The 20,698-nt window shown below is 40.7% G+C and overlaps 1 protein-coding gene across 1 annotated transcript in view; it reads left to right on the top strand.

The window, feature by feature from the left end:
• The window catches only part of SH3RF3 (SH3 domain containing ring finger 3), a 248,050-nt gene that overhangs the window by 162,396 nt on the left and 64,956 nt on the right, over window positions 1-20,698 (top strand). The gene's annotated exons all lie outside the window — the stretch shown is intronic.

Here is a 20,698-nt window from a genome sequence, read left to right as displayed (position 1 = left end):
TTCCTGTTGTAATTTCCACAGGATTCTTATTTCAGAGTAAATGCTGAGACTTCACTTCCTCTGTGCATACCTGTGGTTCCACCTCTTCCCACTGCTGTCCTCCTGCTGCTGGTGGTGCCCTTCCAGGAAAATGTTGCTTGGGCCCAGGGCTGCAGCCAGCAGTGGTGGCCCTGCTGGTGCAGCTCTGTTGTCCAGGTGCCAGGCAGTCCTCAAGGAGCTTTCCTCCCTCATGGGTGAACCAGGGGTGGAAAGAGCAGATGGGCATCACATGCATGTGTATTTTTGTGTGGTGCTACCACTCCGCACCCAGTACTCAGAGCAATATCTCCCTAACTCTGCTTCCAGACTTTGTCTGGTGCCTCTCTGCAGTGAAGAATCTCTTGTGCCCACAGCAGAGCCTGCTTTACTGTGTGTGGCTCTGGTGCCTGCCTCCAAAATTACTTCTCCAGTTTTCTTAGTTAGTGATTGGAGACAAAATAGAGATAATTAGTGCCTGACTACCTAATTATTAACTCCGGCAATGACCAATTTGGAATAAACCATCATTAATATACATTGCATTCCCACAGTTGACAAGAACAATAATATTAACACCAGAATGTGTAGGAGCTGTTATTGGGAAACCAGCTGCCTCACATAAGTTAATGACTAGTTTTCTTCTATTCTGAATGTGTGAGACATGTTCAGTTTGTTGTGATTAAATGAGAAAGCTGGGTTTCTCCCAGATTTCATCCTTTTCCCCTTCTTTTTCTTGTTCCGGGCAAGTGCAATGTTACTGTCCTGAATTTTGCTGCAGAAGGAGTGAACTGGAGACCTCTGCACAGCCAGCCACCATTGCACCTCAGCACCTTTCCCCAGCTCTAATTTCATCTGTAGGCTGGCACTGCCTACGCACTGTGCAGCATCCTGATCCTTCTCCCACTCCTAGGTATCTGTTCTCCATAATTACTGCTCTTGAAGGGTGAAGGGCTCATAACCTCAGAAGAACAGCCTGCAGGGAAGTCTTGCTGAAGACTTGTTGAAGTTCTCCAAGCACTAGCACATCCTGGGTGGCCATGGAGGAGCAGCAGGTAGCGCTGTGCAGGGTGAGAACAGTGATGCTTGCAGATTCTAAAGAGATGCAAATAGCCAGGTAGCCAGCACCAGGGGCCAAGAACATGTGTAGCAAGGTCTGCATGCATATACATTCATACCATATACACAGAGTAGGTAAAGTTCAATTGTATACACTTATGTGTAAATTCATGTGCATACACACACATGTATTTCATCTGTATAAATTTGAAACCTGGAGACTTGAAAGGCCTATTCAAATGAGATGCTTGGGTGCCATACCCATAGTATTTGTGCAGTGGCTTGTAAAACCAAAAGGAAGTGATCCTCCAGACTACAATATTGGACACCTATTTCATCCACATAGAGGATGAAGGCCTTGTTCTGAATATGAGATGAGCTTATGGAAGTATTCAAGTTATACAATTATGTTACTGTTGCCAGCTTCAAATGTTACTTTGCATTAAAAATTAAAAGGAATCAGCAGGTCAAGTACCAAAGAAGTTTTTAAAATCTCAGTGCTGATATTTATAAAGTAAATCCATTAAACAAGTAGTACTTGAATCTAAAAACACTCCTCAAGTCTGTCTAAGTCCATTAAGTGGTTTTCAAAATCTTGGCAAAATGTGTAGAATAAGCAAAGTTTAATTCTCACAGTAGCCTTCCATTTGTGTCAGTTGATTGGCTGAAGTGTGTGGGATTTCACATGGCATCCTAAGCCCTGCACTCTGGACAGAGTGAATTCCAGCTTGGCAGGCTCTGCTGTCCCCAGTTGCTCCCACGGCCCAGACAAGAGCTCTTACCCTTGCTATGCAAGCCAGAGCTTTGGAAAACAAGCTAGCCACTGAGGACCTCAGGGTTTAGCATGCCAGGGCTACAAACAGTGCATATAATCCTTGTTTTGGCCCCCTATGGCAACACTTTGTCCTGGCAATGAGCTGCTTTACCCTTCACACAGGTGCTTGCACAAGAGGCTTTTGCAGGGGCTTACAAAGCTTTTGCAATGGGTGGTGAGGAGGGGTGGTTAGCAGATTCCTCACCAGGATCACCTCTTCTGTAAAGGAAGCTTTTAGAGCCAGATCCTGGTGGCAGAAAGAGGCACAAAACATCAGCAGATGTCAAAATATACCTTGCCCCTGCAGAGTTTTAGAAAGTCTCTATCTCAGCATCCTGTTTGGTTGTCTGTACAGCCATATGAGTGTAATGTGGCATGGATCTTATTCTTTATTCCTTACAAGTGTTTAACAAGGGTGCTTGCGTGTCTTCAGAGAGGCTTTTTCCTGTCTCTGTAGTATCATCTCTGTCCCAACCTCAGAGCAGTTATAAGTGGATAAGGCACGAATATTCACAGCTCACAATGATTACTTTTACAGCATGAATCACAAACAATATGTTCTGTCAGGGAGAGTTGGGACTATTGTTTCTTCTTACTTTGTTGCTGTCCTTCATCTTCAGTAGAAGTCACTTGGGCTGATAACTTACATTTCCATTTGTCTACAGAAAAAACCCCACAACATAATGCAGTTGATCCTCAAGGTGCCTTCTGTCCTGAAATAAACGTCTTCTTAATAATCTGTGTGGTTTGAAGTCATACTCTTGCTATGAGGAGTTTTGGACCTCTAAGGAATTCAAAGCCCTGACAAAATTTCTTTTATTTTACTGTCTTCAAGCCAGCTTCTTCATTCTTAATAACTGCTGTTATTATCTCTGTTTGAAAGTTGTGTTCTGCTGCTATATGCAAAATTGAGAATAATGAAGAGTAAAGTGTGTCCTAATAGATTTAAGTTACTGGGAGTGAAATTTGAGGGCAATGGTGTGCTGAGTATTTGGAGGGAGGCATCCTGCTCGGATGGGCAGGAACTGGGAAATTCAAAAATCTGAGCTATTAGAGCAAATTTTCTGCCTGCAACCCCCAGAGCAAAGAAGAAGATTGACCAAGATCAAGAAGCCTTATGAAGCAGTGGTAGAGCGTGGCAATTATGTTGGGCGCTACTGTGACTGTAATATCAGCAAATTACAATTGATGAAGTGCCAACCCATTGTTATAATGTTTTATGGCAGCAGGAGCACTGAAAGCTGTGATTAAGTAATATTAGGAGCTTTAAAATTCTTTTTACAGAGCAGTGAAGCAGGGTAATGAGGATCTTCTCCTGTTCTTCACAGTCAAAAAGGAAAGAAAAAAGTAGAAAGGAGGTCTGGGAGAAAGAGGGAGGAGGAGAATGGGCAGAGCCAATGGGTTCAATGCCCTGCAGCATAGGTCCAGAAGACTCCCCAGGGAAAATAATTCTTGCAAGTCAGGGTTTAAAAAGAGTTCAAGCAGAAGTGAGAATAAAACAAAATCCAAAGGCAAATGCATTTCTTAAAGAAAACAATTCTTTTCATTCCAAAATTATCTTTGCAGAGCAGACTATCCATTCAAGTTTTGTGCTGTCCTGCAGGATCTAGAAGTCATCCTAAAACAGCTTAACCATAGAGGTGAACCTGAGCACAGGATCTCAGCTGAGGTTGTTCTGTGGTGTCACAGATGCCCATGTTCCCAGCAGAAGGTCCTCAGCTGTGTAACCATGTACTTTGCTGAGAGTAGCCTTTAGTTAGCTGCAAATGAATGCAGATGGTTTACCCTTTCAGTCTGGATGGCAGATTTTGTCCTTTTTTTCTCTATAGGCAAATTCCCATCAGCCATTTCCCAATATGCTGGTGTCTCCAGTGGCAGTCATCACAGTTATTGTGAAATATATTATTGAAAAGTCAGATGTGTCTGCATGTGTATTTATAGCTCTAATAGCTATTTGACCATTTTCAACAAATAATTGTTGCCCTGTCCACTTCTTTTCTATGTTTTTATCTATCCTCAGTCTGTTTGGTTTCTCCTTTCAGCTGCAGGACAGATGGGTCCCTATGGGACTCTCATAATTAATTCAACCTTGATGTCTGACCCATCAGTTATTTTTGTGTGGTCTTGGTGGCAGCACACTCTGAATCTTTCTGAGTATCTTTTATGAAAGTCTTCCAAAAAAACCTGAAGCATTAGATGTTCATTAAATACTAATGTTTGTTTGGTGCCCTTTTCAAAAAGAATGTGCAATCTCTGTTTTTAAGGACTATCAAAATGGTTAATTTTAGCCTTGCAAGTATCATTTAATGTGAATAAAATTGGAATCTTTTGAAAGGTGGGTAGATGGAAACTAATGTAGATGATTTTAGAAAAGCTGACTTATGAAATCTCAGAGGAGCAAATTCATCCCAGTAGTAAGTAGGTGTAACACTAATGAGTTAAGAATTATACCCATTAACATCACAATTGATTTTTTTCTGTTCTCTCTCCTTTTGTATGTCAGATAAAAATGGAATAAGAACCTTGTAAAGCTGACAATAATGTGAGCGCTAAGAGATGTTCAGCCAATTTCTGTTGAAAAGCTTTATTGATATGCATTTTCAAGTTTTGTGCATATATTGTTTTAAGAATTTTGTTTCTGCACCTTCATAGCTTCCAAAAACTTGGTCCCACTTGTTTTTATCCTGTATAAAATATCAAGATATCAAGATTAAGATTACCAAGATAGTTCTTGGTATCAGATTTCTGTGTGAATGGAGTACAAAATACAGTTCTCATGTTTCACATTCAAAATAAAACATGCAGAATTTGTGTTGTAGGCTGCAAGAGGGACCTCTATTTTCACATCAATCCATGAATAAAACTCATTGATTTAAAGTACTCTTACATGCATACAAAGTAAAATAGTCTATGGAAGTTCAAATAAAGATTATGTTAGTCAGGAAAACTAAGAGCATTAGCTGTCAGAGGTGAGAAAAAGATTAAATATACAACACATTATAATATATAAATATGTATTCTTCTATTATATATCTATTACTTATATATATACACATTATTTTTAATCTGTGGCCCATTTTTCTGCATAACAGCTTGATTTCTTATGTTCCCTTTTGGCTCTATAAATAAAGAACCTTGTGCTCTTTGATTTCATTTCCTATGTAAAATGTAAATTAGCGTGACATTGGGCAGAAAATTTGTTTTCTTTAAATTTGGCTGGTTTCTTTTAAGTTCTCTTGGTTTCTAGCACCCTTCATAAAGTGATCATTCATACAGATTCTCTAACACTTTCCTCCATCTAGAGGATACAAAACTGGTTCACTGTAACCTTTTGACTTAAATGTCAGGTGTCCCCTGGACTAGCTGAGCACCTCAGCTCTGTAGACCTGTAAATGTCACTCAGTCCCCTCAGGCTGTGTCTGGACAAGTCAAAGCAGGGCTGCTTTCTGGTTTCTTTGTCAGGGAACACCACATTTACACTGAAGTTCATCTCAGGTGGGTGCCACAGAGGGGAAGCCTGCATACAGAAGTAGGTAGGAGTACTGTCACATTTGAGTCATCCTCCAGCCCAGACAATTATGAGATCTGTGTGAGCCATGGTGAGAGCCAGCATGTAAATTTAGACACAGCTGTAGGTTGTGAAAATTTGCCTTTTGAGAACTGACAGTTTTAGTTACAGGTCTTCTCTTGATTTTACTCTTGCCTACTTTCATTTGAATGAGCTCAAAATTATTTGGATTTATGTGTTAAGACCAATATTTCTATTCATCAAAACCAGATCCGAGTTGTTATCACCTCTTATTGTTTCAGGGTGTGTTAAACCAGAAATTTGTCAGCTGTCATATCCAAAAATATCTTTCCCACCCACCCCTCCTAATTATGAGTAACATCTGAATTTCCTAGACTGTGTTTTGTAAAAATAACTATCTGGAGCAACTTATAGCAAAAAACAGGTTTCCAGCACAACCAACTCAAGCACACAACCTTTGCAAATAAGCCTATTTCCTGAGTCTTTCAGAGTCATATATATCAATTCTATATCTGTACAGGGCATTTTTGAAGTGCTGCTGCTTCCTAGATGCCAAAAATTAGGTTCCTTAGGTATCTAAGCTGATCTGATAACAAGACTTTGGTCCATAGCCACAATCCACTGAAGGACTTCTGGCACTTCCCCTGCAAAATCCTGTTTGTATCCTGCCTGGTGCAAATGGACTGGGATCTGGCCTACTGAGTTTTGCATCTGCTGCGACTTCCCTGTGCTCTCAGCACATCAGCCCTTCCCTTCACCTCCAGATCACCTGAGCCAGGCTTGTGCTTTAATATATCTTTTCTGGGTCCTAGATGCATTTCTGTCTCATTTCTGTTATTTCTACACTGAGTTTTGGGTTCTGCCTCAAAGTTTTTGTTCTTCTGTTATGGTTGCAGGGTTGCTTGTGTTACAAAACAATGATGATCTCTGAAGGAAAAAGTAAATAAATAGGACATCTCTTAGAGATAACTTCTGCCTGTGCAACAAATGTGTTGGACTTGGCAGTGGTGCTCAGAAGCCTCACAGCACACAACCATTGCAGTGACAAACCCCAGCAATCGTGCAGGTTTCCAAGCACTAGAAATTAGCATTCCCAAGTGAGCATACCCTCTGTCCCACAGGGCTCTGAGTGGGGTTTAGAGCCTATCCTCAGTAGTCCAGCTCTCTAGGAAGATACTGAAGAGATCTTTTGTCTTTTCCAGCCATTGATCACCTTTGACAGCTTCTAAAGATTGTTTCAGCACTGATGACTTCCTGGGATCTTTTTCCTTTTGAAAAGAAAGTATATTTCAGTCTCACTTACCTAGAGCTAATGCATGAATGTATATTAAGAAGCTATATGTCAACAGATACACTGTCTAGAAGTTAATTAAACATAAAATCCTAGAGGATTTAATTATTTCTCACACCAGCATTCTTCATCTTTTTTTCTATTGTTCTTGTTAGTGCATGTTGCACATCTTAATTATCTTCCTTCTTGGGGAATTATCTCCCTTCTTGAGGAGCTTTCCTAATGCCTTAAAACTCTGAGTGGGGATCTTAAATCCAAATATAAACATGGAGAGTCAGTACCAGAGTTTTGGGAGATGCCCCAGTGTGACAGTGTTCACAGGGGTTCTTGGATGAGGCAAGAGACGAGAATGTTGACTCCATGTTCAGAAGGCTTGATTTATTATTTTATTATATATACATATATATATTACATTATAACTATACTAAAAAGAAATAGAAGGAAATGTTTCCTCAGAAGGCTAGCTAAGCTAAGAATAGAAAAGAATGAAAACAAAGGTCTGTGGCTCAGACAGAGAGTCCAAGCTATCTGGTCTGTGGTTGGCCATTAATTATAAACATTCAAGATGGCCCAATCACAGACACACCTGATGCATTCCACAGCAGCAGATAACTATTGTTTACATTTTGTCTCTGAGGCCTCAGCTCCTCAGAAGGGAAAAAATCCCAAGAAAGGATTTTTAGTGAAAAAATGTCTGCGACACCCCAGGCAAACTGGCTGCCTTCTCTGCCCCTTTGCTGGTGGCTAGAGCCCCATGAGCAAAGAGCAAAATGTTTTCATATGTCTGCCACAGCACTGATGCTGGGAGTGATGAAGAAAAGTGGGTCCTATATTAAAATCCCAGAATGTGAAAAGATCTGGCAGAGGTGGTAGCACATGTTATCCTTTGTTATGCCGGTGGTGGGTAAGATGCTCTCCATCAGAGGGACAGGAGGGACAGCTGATGAGAGTGACACCAAAAAGGAATTACCAAGGAGTGCCTGTTAGAGCCCCCTCTGATCTTTGTTTTCAGAAGATAGCATGTTGCATAAGTATGAGAGACATGGATTTGACAGATGAACCACTCAGGGGATAAGGAATGGTCTGGGTGGTTACATTCAAAGAGTGACAGTCAACATTTTGATGTCCAAGTGGAGAGCAGTGATGAGTGGCATTCCTGAGGGGTCAGTGTTGGGACCAGTGCTGTTTAAAATGTTTGTTGGTGACACGGAGAGTGGGATCAAGTTCACCCTCTGTAAGTTTGCTGGTTCCCCCAAGCTCTGAGGTGTAATCAACATGCTGGAGGGAAGGGATGGCATCCAGAGGGACCTGGGCTGGCCTGAGAGGTGGGACCATGCAAACCTCACGAAGTTCAACAAGGCCAAGTGCCAAGATCCTGCACCTGGGTCAGGGCAATCCCAAGCACAGGTACAGATTGCATGAAGAATGGACTGAGAGCAGTCCTTAAAAGAAAGTCTTGGAGGTGCTGGTGGATGAGAAACTCAACAAGGCTTGGCAGTGCACAATCGTAGCCCAGAAATCCAGACACATCCTGGGCTGCATCCAAAGCAGCGTGGCCAGTGGGGCAAGGATGATGATTCTTCCCCTCTACTCTGCTCTCATGAGACCCCACCTGCAGTGCTGCATCCAGCTCTGGGGACCCCAACATAAGGAAGATGTGAACCTGTCAGAACAAGTCCAGAGAAGGGCCACAAAGTCGATCAGAGGGCTGGAACACCTCTCCTGTGACAGGGGGGGCTGGAACTAGATCATGTTTAAGGTCCTTTCAAACCCAAACCATTCTGTGTTTTTATGCTTATTCCACCATGGTAAATAGTCACAAATGTGTCTGAATTTGACCTCTTGAACCTCTAAAGAAGAGTAGTTTGAAGAATAACAGTTTCCTGATAGAATGTAACAATGAATCGCTTTTACCTCTTTCTTTACTTATTGTCACACATGCTGGAGTGGTCAAACTGCTTTTATTCTAGGCACAGAAAGATCTGTGAGTGTGTGTGTATGCTGAATGCATGCTTCAAATAATAAAAATAACAGATGAAGTTGGTTTTTTGCCTAAAAATGTCATTAGCTGTGCCAAAACCAGATGTTGAAGTCTGAAATCCTCTGACATTTTGTTAGGTGTTAGAGCTGAACATTGAAAAAGCCAAATTCAAAAGACTAGAGGAAAAGTCTGCAAATTAAACAGGGGAAAATCAGAAACAGAGGAAGATGGTTGGAATTAATTTGGGAATTTCTATCTTTTCCAGATTTTCTCTAGAACACGCAGGACTCTTGAAGGCTGACCCCTTTGTGTTTAGTCTATCCTGTAGAAGAAATCGCATTGGTTTTGCTTACTTTATTCCTTTACAAAGTAGACCAGCCATTGTTTATTTTATCTCCTGCTGCATCGTTTTTGAGTGTAATACTGGCATTATTTTAATCTGACAAAAGCAAGGGCTGCTGCCAAATGGATTGTCCTGCTTTTAACTCATGTGTGACAATTCTTTCTTTCTGGCCTCCATGTTCCAGGACTACCAGATATATCTTCATGCTGAGATGAATCAGGGAAGTCACCCTGTTGAAAGCTATTCATTTAAGTCGGAGCTGTTTTAGTTTCCAGTCATATCTGTTACTTTTACTGCACAGTCACATGAACATCCTTGCTGATGCAGGGCAGAAAGAGGGAAGATGGAGAAGGAGGCCATGTGGCACCTCACGTTGCAGGAAAACATGTCTATGAAGGCAGCAACTCCCACGCACATTTATCCTGCAGTGAGTGCTGCCATTGCACTGTGCTGTAAGCCATCAGGCAAAAATGGTGAGGTGAGGAATGTGGGACTTTGTGCAAGCAACCTCTTCCACCTCCTGGTTGTCCCTTGACTAATCTAATTATTTTATTAAGTTATAATTGTATGACAAAGCATACTAGGTACTCCATAAACCAGGTTAATAATATTAGTTTTTGCTTAAGGGAGGCTGGAGGGAGTGTCCTGTTCTAAATCTGACTTTGAAGTCTTCCGATCTGTTTAGACACAATTGAATCAAATTGACAGGAAATTTCATGAGAGAGCTTTCTATAATAGAATTTTTCTGTAACAGAATTTTTCTGGAAACCTTGGCATAGAGCAAGAGAGGTGCCAGAGCATTCAGACAGTGGTAGACTCATGCTGGAGGTATTCTTCTCTTATCACATGGCTAAAGGGATGGCACTGAGGGAAGAGGCAGCTCTGTTTCTCAAGAAGAAAGCAACCATGCAGAAGGAGGGAGAGCACTCCCTGATGGTCATCTCCTTGATCCCTTTCTCTGATCTGCTTCAGCCTCAACAACATAGTAAGGAATTTATAGTAATGACTTCCTCTTGTATCCTTTTGCTTTTACTAGCCCAGGAGGAAGGACAATGACTCTAACCTTTGAGAAATAATTTCCTTGGCATCTTCCCTCCTTGCTCCAGTCTAGTGCTTAGATTTGCCTGTTCCCAGCCAAAGCCTTTCACTTCCATAGGTGCATTGCTCAGGAAAGAGATGAGTGTGGATATATTGGTTTGGTGGATGCAAGATTTTACTATCCCTCAATATGTGAACTATGGGAATGGAAGAAGAGCTATAGAGATGATTAATACTGAATTCCTGGAAATCTCCCAGGCCTAATGAGATCTGAGAGCTCTTGGTACTGGCACTGAGCTTCTCTGCCCTAAAGCACCTGGGGGACTGTCATAGTTTACCCTGACCAGTTACTGCTTAGGGGTTACTGCTCTGTCTCAAGCACAAGGTTTTGTCCTATGGGGGTCCTTGAAGGCACAAAAGCACTCCCGAGGGATGAGTTTAAGGTAAAGTAAAGGCAGCTCCACAACATTCCAGTGACACACAGGTCTGCCTTTGCACAGAGGAACTCTCACTAAGCACATGCCTGAGTTTTCAGTGCAGTGCACAGTACACAGTTAAGTGTGTTACTTTCTCTTTGGCCGCTGGTTAAAGAGGGAACATTGTACTTTCATGGCAAGTAATAAAGACATTGCCAGTGGGAATCACATCCTCCTGAGTGGTTTCATTCATTCATGTGGCTGGCAATTCTACCACTCTTTGTCCAACCTGATTGCTGAGCATTTACAAAGACCAGACTCTCATCAGGTCATACCCTGATTATGGCTACATCTTTTTTGCATCCTTAGCAAATGCAGACTTGGCTCATTCTTGACAATCTAATGCTGTGTCTGATGACATCTGTTGCTATCTTTTCTTTTCTTTCTCTCTGGAGTCTTTTTCTGTCCTCTAGAGCTCGTAAAACTCACCCTTACTTGCAACCCTTTGCTTACTCTTTACTCTCTGTCTATTGTTTTTTATTTATTACTGAATTCCAGCTATGACAATCACTTCGTCAGGTTTTTTTTAATCCAAATTTTCTTCCATAGTGCTCTGTTCTTCACTGTTGTGATGAATGATTCAAACATTTGCATCAGAATTGCTCCTCCAGATTCTTCTCTGAAATTGCTCTTGGCTGTGATGGCTAGAGAAGATGTATGTTGTGCAAAATCCTCTGTTCATCTTGCTGATAAGACTGTTGCATTGTATATTTTGTCTATAACTATACATTGTCTCTTGTCCCCATCCTAAAATTACAATTTACAAAGTAAATTGTACTTTCTTTGGGCCAAGAGCTGTCATGTTGCTCTTTGTTTGCATAATGCTTCTCATAATGGAATTCCATGTGTGGTAGGAGCTTTTCAGCATTTAATGGCAAAAATAAGTATGAATAAATGTTTCTGTGTGACTGCATCACACAATGTGGTCACAGTTTGCAAAATTTCAGTTTCCTTGAGACAACTTGTCTCTCTGCCTACGGAATGTAGGTGCAATGCAGGCAGACTGTTTTCAGAAAGGAATGCGTTAGGAAAATATTTGAGCTTGAGTAATCCCACAAACAGGAAAAAAACCCCAGTGTTCTGCAGTTTCAGAAAGATTTCCTACTGTGCAGGTTTTTTGCTAGCCCATTCCTTTTGCCATCTCAGAGCTCAAACAGCATGGCCTAGAGCAGTGGTTTTCCAAATTCCTTCCACTTGTAGCATACTAGCATAAACAGCATTTGCATATGGATGTCATAAAAGTGACTAATGCTGGCAATCATCGTACTTTATTGCAGTAATGTGACACATGTGCCTGAGCATCCTCAATGATCTGCTCCAAGCTCACTGAGGCTGAAGAAATGGCACACCTCTTATCTAGCAGTGACACCTGTGGCAGAGCAGGCTTGGACAGGAACCAGAACATTGATCCAGCTCCAGATGGGTGTACAAGAGGCAAAAGCACTGGCTGCTTCACTGCGTGATTCCACTGCCCTGGGTATGCGGCCTTTACCCTAAACCAGAAATTAAACTCAAAAAGTTGAACAAGTAACATTTCTAGTTTGATAGCCAGAGAGTTCAATGTCCTTTTGACTGCAGCTGTTGGCAAGTCAATGGAGAGACCTCCCTCTCTGAACTCAACCTTGCCCCCAGTCATATTTTAGTATCTCAGATTCTCCAAAGAGGTCTATAAATGGTTCTTTGAGGTGAGGGGCAGTGAGTCGTGCCATGAGTGTGAGGTTGAGTGCTGCCATTTTCAGTCAAGAATTTGCAGAGTTTAGGGAATTTATCACAGTTCACCCTTGTCAGATTTTTCTTCCACAAGGTGAGGGGGGAGGGTTGTGAGCCCAATTGCATCATCATATAGCACAGAAAACTTATTTTCATCTCTTACAGATTGGCTTTCAATTACTGGTCAGGCTTCCAGAAAAAAAGAGATGTGCCAGTTGTGCAGTGTGCAATATGCCATGTGCAATGGCCCCTGCCCCATAATGCCATCCCAATCCATTGTCTGCCTTTTAACAGTATGACAGAAGTATAGAGGTCTCCAAGGTGAGACAGGGCTATGTAAAAATCATTTTTAAATAACTGGTCACTGCATAGAACAAAAAAGGATGCAAATTAATGCTCCCACAGAGGAAAAAGAGCCATGCTGCTGTACCAGGCGTCAGCACATCTTTGTGGGAAGAAGGTGCTTTAAATGTGCAGGCAATTCAAAGCAGAGTTTGCACTGTAGTAACCACAGGAGACACAAACTCAGGCTGTCAAGCCATGTCTCCCTCAGCACAATTCCTTTTTTTAATCTGTGTGCATAGCTAAGAAGACCAGTCTCCCTGTCACAGAAACGATTCATGTATCCTGGTGCAGCTGCCCTTTTCAAACACATAATTCATCCCCCATTTCAGAGAAGCATCTCAGAACTCTCCCTCTCGGGAATTATCCCATAGTTTGGTGAAATAGCAGCACAATCTGTCCTGACTCACTCTTTCACCCCAACTGACAAATAGCAAACCCCAAGGCTGGATGCATCGCTCCAAAGATGCAGCAGTTTTGTGACAGAGGGCTGACATCCATTGGCTGCTTCCAGAGAAGCATGCAGTGTGACCCTGGAGCTGCTGCAGGAGCCCTCCACCAAAACCAGCAACCTTGCTTTATAGCCAGTTGTAGCAGGAGCTCCATGCACAGAGAATCTCACTATACAGCCCCATGGGATGTCACACTATTGCAAATGCCATGTACCACTTTCAGCAGTCCTTTTCTGTCTTGTATTTGGGAAGCAGAAGCCAGAACACTGTGTAGAAAAAAGGTCTCTAAATATAGTACACACAGGGCAAAGGCTGTTTATCACAACCCTTTAGTGCTAATATCTGCTTGAATTGTGTATACCTTGGTTCCTTTTATAAGCAATTGAACCAAAACATTTTCTTGGCATTTGCTTTCATTCTTCATTTCTGCTTTATCAGAGATAGAGAGTACAGTGCATTTATTTGTATGCAATGCCCCACAGGTAATCTTCAGTTGCAGCACATAAAACTTAATTTTCCCTGATTGCACAAGATTTCTTATTCTACACAGAGTTGTAAATCACTGCAACAAAGACTCCTTGCTTGCTCAGTGTAGGCAAAACCTTGCATTACTTGAAAAATTACTTTGGCTTTCCCATGGGCTCCTTGTGCTGCAATTCCAAGAGCTTCCAAGACCTCCAAAGATTTATCCAACTTCATGCTTTCTGCAGATAGCATTGATGATGTGAGGTGATGGTATAGGTCTTTTTCTCATTACCTACCAGAACACTTTTCTTATCAAATTTATAAAGGACTTCAGCAAATACATGGGTTTTTTCTTTCCTCCTTGTGTCTCATTAAGCTAGAAGCAAGGATTTTCCTTTAAAAAATGACATGGTATTGTTACTTCTTTCACACAACCCTGATCACTCCAAAACCAGCCTTTTCAAGAACTATATTTTCAGGAACAAATCTGAGAGTATGAGCAAAAGGGTACAATGTCATGTCTAGTAGCATGTGTGCACAGTGCAGCTGTTAGGAAGAGAAGGGTCTCTGCAACAACATGAGCATGATGTTCCTGGTTCACAAACCCATTTATAATTACTTGGGGCCACACACCATAATTTGAAATCCATTTGCTTTAAGACTCCCAGGCTTGATGCATGCATTAACCCTGAAGACATCCTCTGCCCTTAGTTGGTGGTATTTAACTTCCTTAGTTGATAGTATTTGACCTGTCAATTTTCAGTTAATTCATAATTTTATGCGTATTGTTGATCACTTGGGTAAGCAATAGCACAGGAGCCTTGTGAAACATTAAGGAAGGAAGGAGGTAGAAAGTTGCCTGAAAACTCTGAAAACACAAAACTTGACTCTTTTTTAAAGATACTGTGTATAGTTTACATGGGATCCATACAGGTCTGCTCCAGGATCTAAACAATCTTTCCTAGCCTGTGCTGAAGTTTTTAGGTACAGCTGGCTCACAGTGGAAGTTTTCACAAGGGAGGGGCTTTCTAGATTTAGCACAAAACTCCTTCAGAGGGTTTCCCTTTTGCAGTAACTGGCTGTAATGATACAGGGCTCATACAGCTGCCAGGTTTTGGTGAGGAATGAGGACATCACCTGAACTGCTCCTCAAAGCCTCCTGACTCATCCAGGTCCCTAGCTGAGGTTGCTGCCCAGCATAAGGCTACTCACCCTTCTGCTAGCACCAACCTCCTCCCTCATGGTGCAGGTGGACACCTGGACTCAGGAGAGGAGTCACAAAGGTTTTCCAGTTTACAAGAACAATAGTGAAGGATACTCAGCACAGCCAGAAAGCTGGCGGCTTTCTGTTTGGAAAGTGTTAGTGTTGTTTCAGGTCTCCCATGGCTATTCCTCCACACAGGGACTTTCAGACAGGAGTACTGTTGAACTCCTAAACCACTGTGACTTTGGTAATTTCTTGTCTTAGCTGAGAAACATCATCTGCAAAACAATTTCCTGATGGACATCTTGTCAAAACAAGCAAGTTCCTGGGAAATACTTAAGTTCCAATGAGTTTCATTTTTTGATGAAAAAATAGTTTGTCAGTAAAATCTACACAAGCTTCAACAGGGACTCTTCTGCTACTGAAATTGGTGCCAGATGGGCACCAGTCCTTCCACTGTTGAAGGCAGCTGGAGTTTTGCCACTGACTTCAAAGGAATTAGGATCAAGCCCATGAATTCATGACTGCACTTTTTATTTAGCTTTCTGAATAATTTATAAGTAAAAATAGGCTGTATTCTCCCACTCTTTCTGATGTTGAGTAAAGCTGTATTTGGTTACACTTCTTGCTTTCAAAGTAGCTTTGGTGCAGTTATGAGTGTCTCATTATGGAAAAGGGTGTCTATAGGGGACAGATAGAAGGAAAAAGGAAATCCTTAGGCATATCGAAGGTACACAGCAGATCAGAGATTCAGAGATGACAGATCAGAGCAAGAGAGTCCTCATACTTAGAGCTGAAGGCTAAATAGCTAGCATTGTTTCAGGAAATGGAGGGGGATCTAGAAGGCATACTTCTTTTTGGTAAGGTAATCTATTTTTAATGATATTGCATTTAGTTTTATTTTCTTTCTTCTCCATTCTTTAGACATTAGTTTCCAAAAGGTTTCTTGCTGTGCTTAATTCCTGAACAGATAATGCATTTCTCTGGGATACACCAAACTTGTTCTCCACCACTGCAGACCATTTTCCTTCTTAAAACTATTCAGAAAAAAAGGGGTAAGAAAAAAAATTCCCAGTTCACCACCCAGGGCTTAGTGTTTACTTCTGCTGCACGCATCATTTAGTTTCATTCTGCACGATCATGATGACACGCTCGTCCAAGCACATGCTGTTCTAATATGCTACATTCCTTCAGCCCCTCAGTGCGTTAGAAGTGACATTGCTGCTAAATGAGAAAGATCTTGTAGGACAGGCAAATAGATTGCTAAGTACTGCTGCCTTTCAAAGACCCATGTTGTAGACAAAAATGATTGGCTTGCTTTTTCTGGACTATACATTGTTGTGTATGTGGATGACCCTGGTTAGGAAGGCTGTCTGCTGTAGGGTTTTAGGGACTTTGTTCCTTGAGAACATGCTGACATATTCAGCAGGCTTTTGGAAAAGAGAATGAGGTGTATGCCTCTACCTATGGCTGGAGGAACAGAACACTTGAAGTTTGAGATGTGTCCTAGGAAAGTATTTCTGCAGCTATCATTTCATTTGAATCTGTTCAAGCAAGCACATGTACTGTGCTTCTTATGTTTTCTGGGTGAATGGAATAACTCTGCTCTCAATCACAGTGTGGGTTTCAGAAATCTATCTTCCATGATGGATAAACCACTTGCAGAAAATCTGTTCCAAATTTGCTTGTTCCTCTCTGGCAATAAATTAGAAAAGGCAATAGCGGATTGTTAGAGATTAACACAAAACCATTAAGTACTGCTTTGGTATGTCTATAATATTTTCTCCTAAACTGTGCCTTACTAATTACTCTTCATAAAATGGTGCCTAAATGAATAATTGGCATAGGATTTTGTAGGTTTAGCTGAATTAATTTAAATTGTCCATGGAGAACTTTGGAGACTTTCTCTAAACACTTTTAAATCAGAATTAACTAAACACAAAATATTAAAATTATAGATACATTCAACATGACTTGGTCAAAGAGCCTTTGGCACAAATTTGTCTGCTAATATCCCACTAGTAAGCTTTTGGAATTGCTGTGTGTCCTCTGTAATAACCTACCAAAGAACATGTAAAGTATCAGGTAAAGAAAGTGTTATGTACTTCCTCCTAATGTCCATTTGAGTCGAAGGCTGTTTTTTTACTTGGCTACAGCAGAAGAAAGATTGTATCCTGCATTTGCCAGTAGGGATAATAGCAAGGAAAAGCTGGTTTAGCTTTCTGAAAGACTACTTTTTGGGTCTAAAAATGCTTTTACAGATGCAGTCCTCTCAGGAACCCTGCAGAGACAGAAGAATCTTGTATAGTTATGCCCTCAGTTACTTAATAATCTCACTGTGCTTCAGAACATACATTATAATACTAGCAAACTAGTTTAATGAGGGCACTTTATGAACTTAGTATTTCCTGATAGTACCTACTCTGAAGTGAAAATGCAATAATAAATTCAGACTGATTATTTTAATCACAAAATCAGATATAGAACTGCAAGTTGCCAAAGTCTCCGCAAGGCATAAAATAGTGATGTGCACAATCTTCTCAATATTTATGAACCATAAAGTATAAAAATCAGCAGTCCCTAGGTGAAAATATTTTCAATCTTTCAGGGGGACATTGTGAAGATGTTTTATTAATAATTTTAATTTTGTTTTCTGCTCTGCTCAGTGGTTCCTTTCTAAAAACTTGAGCATATTTTTTGTTTCCAATTTGTTCTTCTGTATTGGATATGTAGAGATTTGAGGGGATTTGTAACTTTTTCCTTTTAAAATTGGTTTAAATCTTATATCTGTATTTGAACAGCACCATTCTTTAGCTAATAGTTTCCATAAAGAGAGAAAACAAAGATTTTGTAGCAAGTGAAAGTCTTAATAAAGTGTACTTTCTGGTTCAAATTGGCTCTAATTTATCAAAATACTGAATCACGTGTGTAAAACTGAGAATTTAAGCAATCTTTTCTTATTTAGAGAAGAATGACATTTTAGTCACACATTAGTAACACTTTGGTCTGCACAGTATCAAGTACATGCTGAAGTATATTTGTAAGCCACACAGCGAGGTCCTGTCTTTGATAGGGCAGATGTCAGTCAGAAATTAATCCCTTACCCAGACCTAAATGATTAAAAAATAAGAGTATTCGATAGCAGAATAGTCCTCCTTCTTACAGAAGACAGAACTATGAGGGAAATGCCACAACCCAGGAGCTGCTGTTGTGACCACAGTGTATCAAAGTGTCCCTTGGAAGTCTAAACTGGGATAGGATAATTTTGACACTAACATGGATTAGTAAATGCACTGGCATATTTGTCAAGGGAGATGTAGTAGGGATAAATTATTTAAATCTGACCTAAATTTCCCATGTTTCTCTCTTGTTTCATAATAATAACAACAAGAAATTCCAAAGTAATCATTTGCTAATTGAAGTAAACTTAGAGTAAATTGTCACCCACACTGGACAAGAAGTAGGTTTTCCTTACTCTTCATTCCATTTGGGGTATGTAAGTAGGTGCACAATGTTGCCCATTGAAACTGTAGTTCATTAAGTCATATTGGGATATAAAGGACATATTTGATCCCACATGGGACCGTCAGTGTAGATGACAGTTTCTCTCCTGTATCCACTCATCCTTAAAAGAGAAATAAGTTGAAAGCATTTACAGGTGGTCCCTTTTAAACCCACGTGTATTAGAAATTAGAAGTGTGTATGTATATCTGTGCATGCAAGCACGTGCAACACAGACTGAGAGAAAGTCACCATAATACATTCTGCAGAAAAAAAATAGATTTATGTGGAGACTAATAAAAAATAATTTTGGCAGTGAAGAAGTCCTGTATGATGTAGCTTAATATTTGTCACCTGTGTGGTAAAGTCACAAGCAGAGTATCTAAGACAGTCATATCAAAAAGCCACAAGAAGGAAAAAACCTCTCCCTTAGTTCATATCACATGGGCTCTCTGCTTGGACACTAATGTCATGACAGCTTGCATTGTGGCAAGGTGCAGACTATGGCTTCCTGATCAAGGCCACCAAATTTTTAATGAAGAGCACTTGATTACTGCTCCCATTGTAGGAAAAGGTTGTTTGGAGGTGAACAAGGCTCTGTGCACAGAGGTATTCCACTCCCACCCTTCTTCACTCCCAAAACCAGATGAGCTGGAGCTGTCTCCAATATGATTAATCACAGCTGGGGAAGGTCTTCCTGAGAAATAGCCACAGTAGCTCCATGAACTGAGACTGGTGCATCCTTATCTCAGCATGCAGGACTCACAGCCAATAGTCACTCAGACACTGTGAACAGTTTTACTGCACCATCTCATCACATCTCTTGCATGCTAAAGTCCCTCAGATAATATAAGGCTTGCTGTTGCAAGATTTTGCCATTCTAGACAGGATTGCAGGGCTGCTGGGAATGTTTGACTGGTTTGGCATTCAAATCCAAGCCTTATCCCTCTAAATCCTATGTCAAGTTTTCTAGGACATCCCCTTTGCAAAGAATGGATTTGGGGTAAAATCAGTCTCTCTGCAGTCTCAAGGGCATAAGTCTCAAGTCACTTTGGGCTTATCAGGACCACAAACACAAATGTAAGATCTTTCTAGAGAAAGAATCAAAACTGAGTGAGAAAGTTGAGTTCTGGTATTAGAGATTGTCATAAGAGCTACAGGCTTCCAGAAATGTCAAATTCCTGACACTGACTGTGGGTCAGAACTTTCCATTAAACTTCTCATCTGGAAGCAAATCTGCCCGAAGATCAGATGACAGACACCAGAAAGCAATGCTTGTTTACATATTCAGAGTTTAAAATAAGAAATTTGCAATCATGTTTATGTTTAAAAAAAAAGGTTTCTAAAAGTTTTTTGTGAGGAGGAAGAACTGTTTGCTTTTACAAAGCAGTAAGCAGACTTTTCTCTGGCATTCATAGCCTATTTGGGAAGTACTTTCCAGCATCTGTGGGCAAAGCTGCTTAAAAACAGTTCTCTGCAAAAATAAAGTTGTAAGGCTATAAAGCATTTTTTATCTTGGCAGACCAAAATAGTTTTTTCCCAGTATTTCAGGAAGCCTCTGACATTCTCAAAAGTTCATTAGCTTGACTGTTCGGGGAAGAGTTTTCTTTCTGCCTTCAATCTTCTACTGATAAAGAGATTTACTTTTGTTTATATCAATACAGGGTTATTTTTTATCACTTCATGTTTAGATGTTTGCTTTCTTATTGACATTTCAACCAGGTGCCACTTTGAACAAAAAAGTAAGGGATTTTGTTGTTTTAAAAAGAACAGCTTAAGTGTTAAATTGGATTCCAGACAGTGGGATTTATAATCTAATTCTTACAAGAGATTCAGAGCCGGATATCAAGAGCTGGAGTACTTCGTGGTCCACATATAGCACGCTGTAAAATCAGAAGTTATAAATTTTTTTTAAGTCTATTTTTTCCTATCTCAAAGAGTTAAAATGTATTCTTTCTCTTCTTGCTGTTGATTAGCAAAAATTTCCTCACCCTCTGCTGTTGAAGAGTCATACATATTTGATAGCTTTATCCTTTTCTCCTTAATATTTCAAGTAATTCAGCTAGACTATCTTCATCAATGGGGTAAGCAGAGCTGTAACACCTACTTAAGGGAGGGAAGCCATCTGGTTTCCTTGCAACTTGGAGCCTGCTGGCAAATATTAGGTTGTACCAATTTAGAGCATGATGAAGTGGGAAATAATGGATGTTTCTGAAGAATCTGAAACAGGATCAGCTGTTATCGGCAAAAATTGGCAGGTGCAGTGCACTATGCTGGCTGTAAGCATGGTCTCAAGTTGGACAGTGCAGCTGGGAAAATGACTTGCTAATTGAATGGTTGCAGGACTCCCAGCAGCTCTGAAAGTAGTGGAGCATCATTAATTGGAGGCTCTTGGTTGGCTTAGTGGAAGCTGTCACAGAAAGAAGGATCCTGCAAGTTGAGGTTTACTTTCTAGATTAGTGTTCTGTTACACTGAAT

Source organism: Camarhynchus parvulus, chromosome 1 (assembly GCF_901933205.1).
Source record: "Camarhynchus parvulus chromosome 1, STF_HiC, whole genome shotgun sequence".
Taxonomy (NCBI): domain Eukaryota; kingdom Metazoa; phylum Chordata; class Aves; order Passeriformes; family Thraupidae; genus Camarhynchus; species Camarhynchus parvulus.
This window is presented reverse-complemented; position numbering and strand designations above follow the sequence as displayed.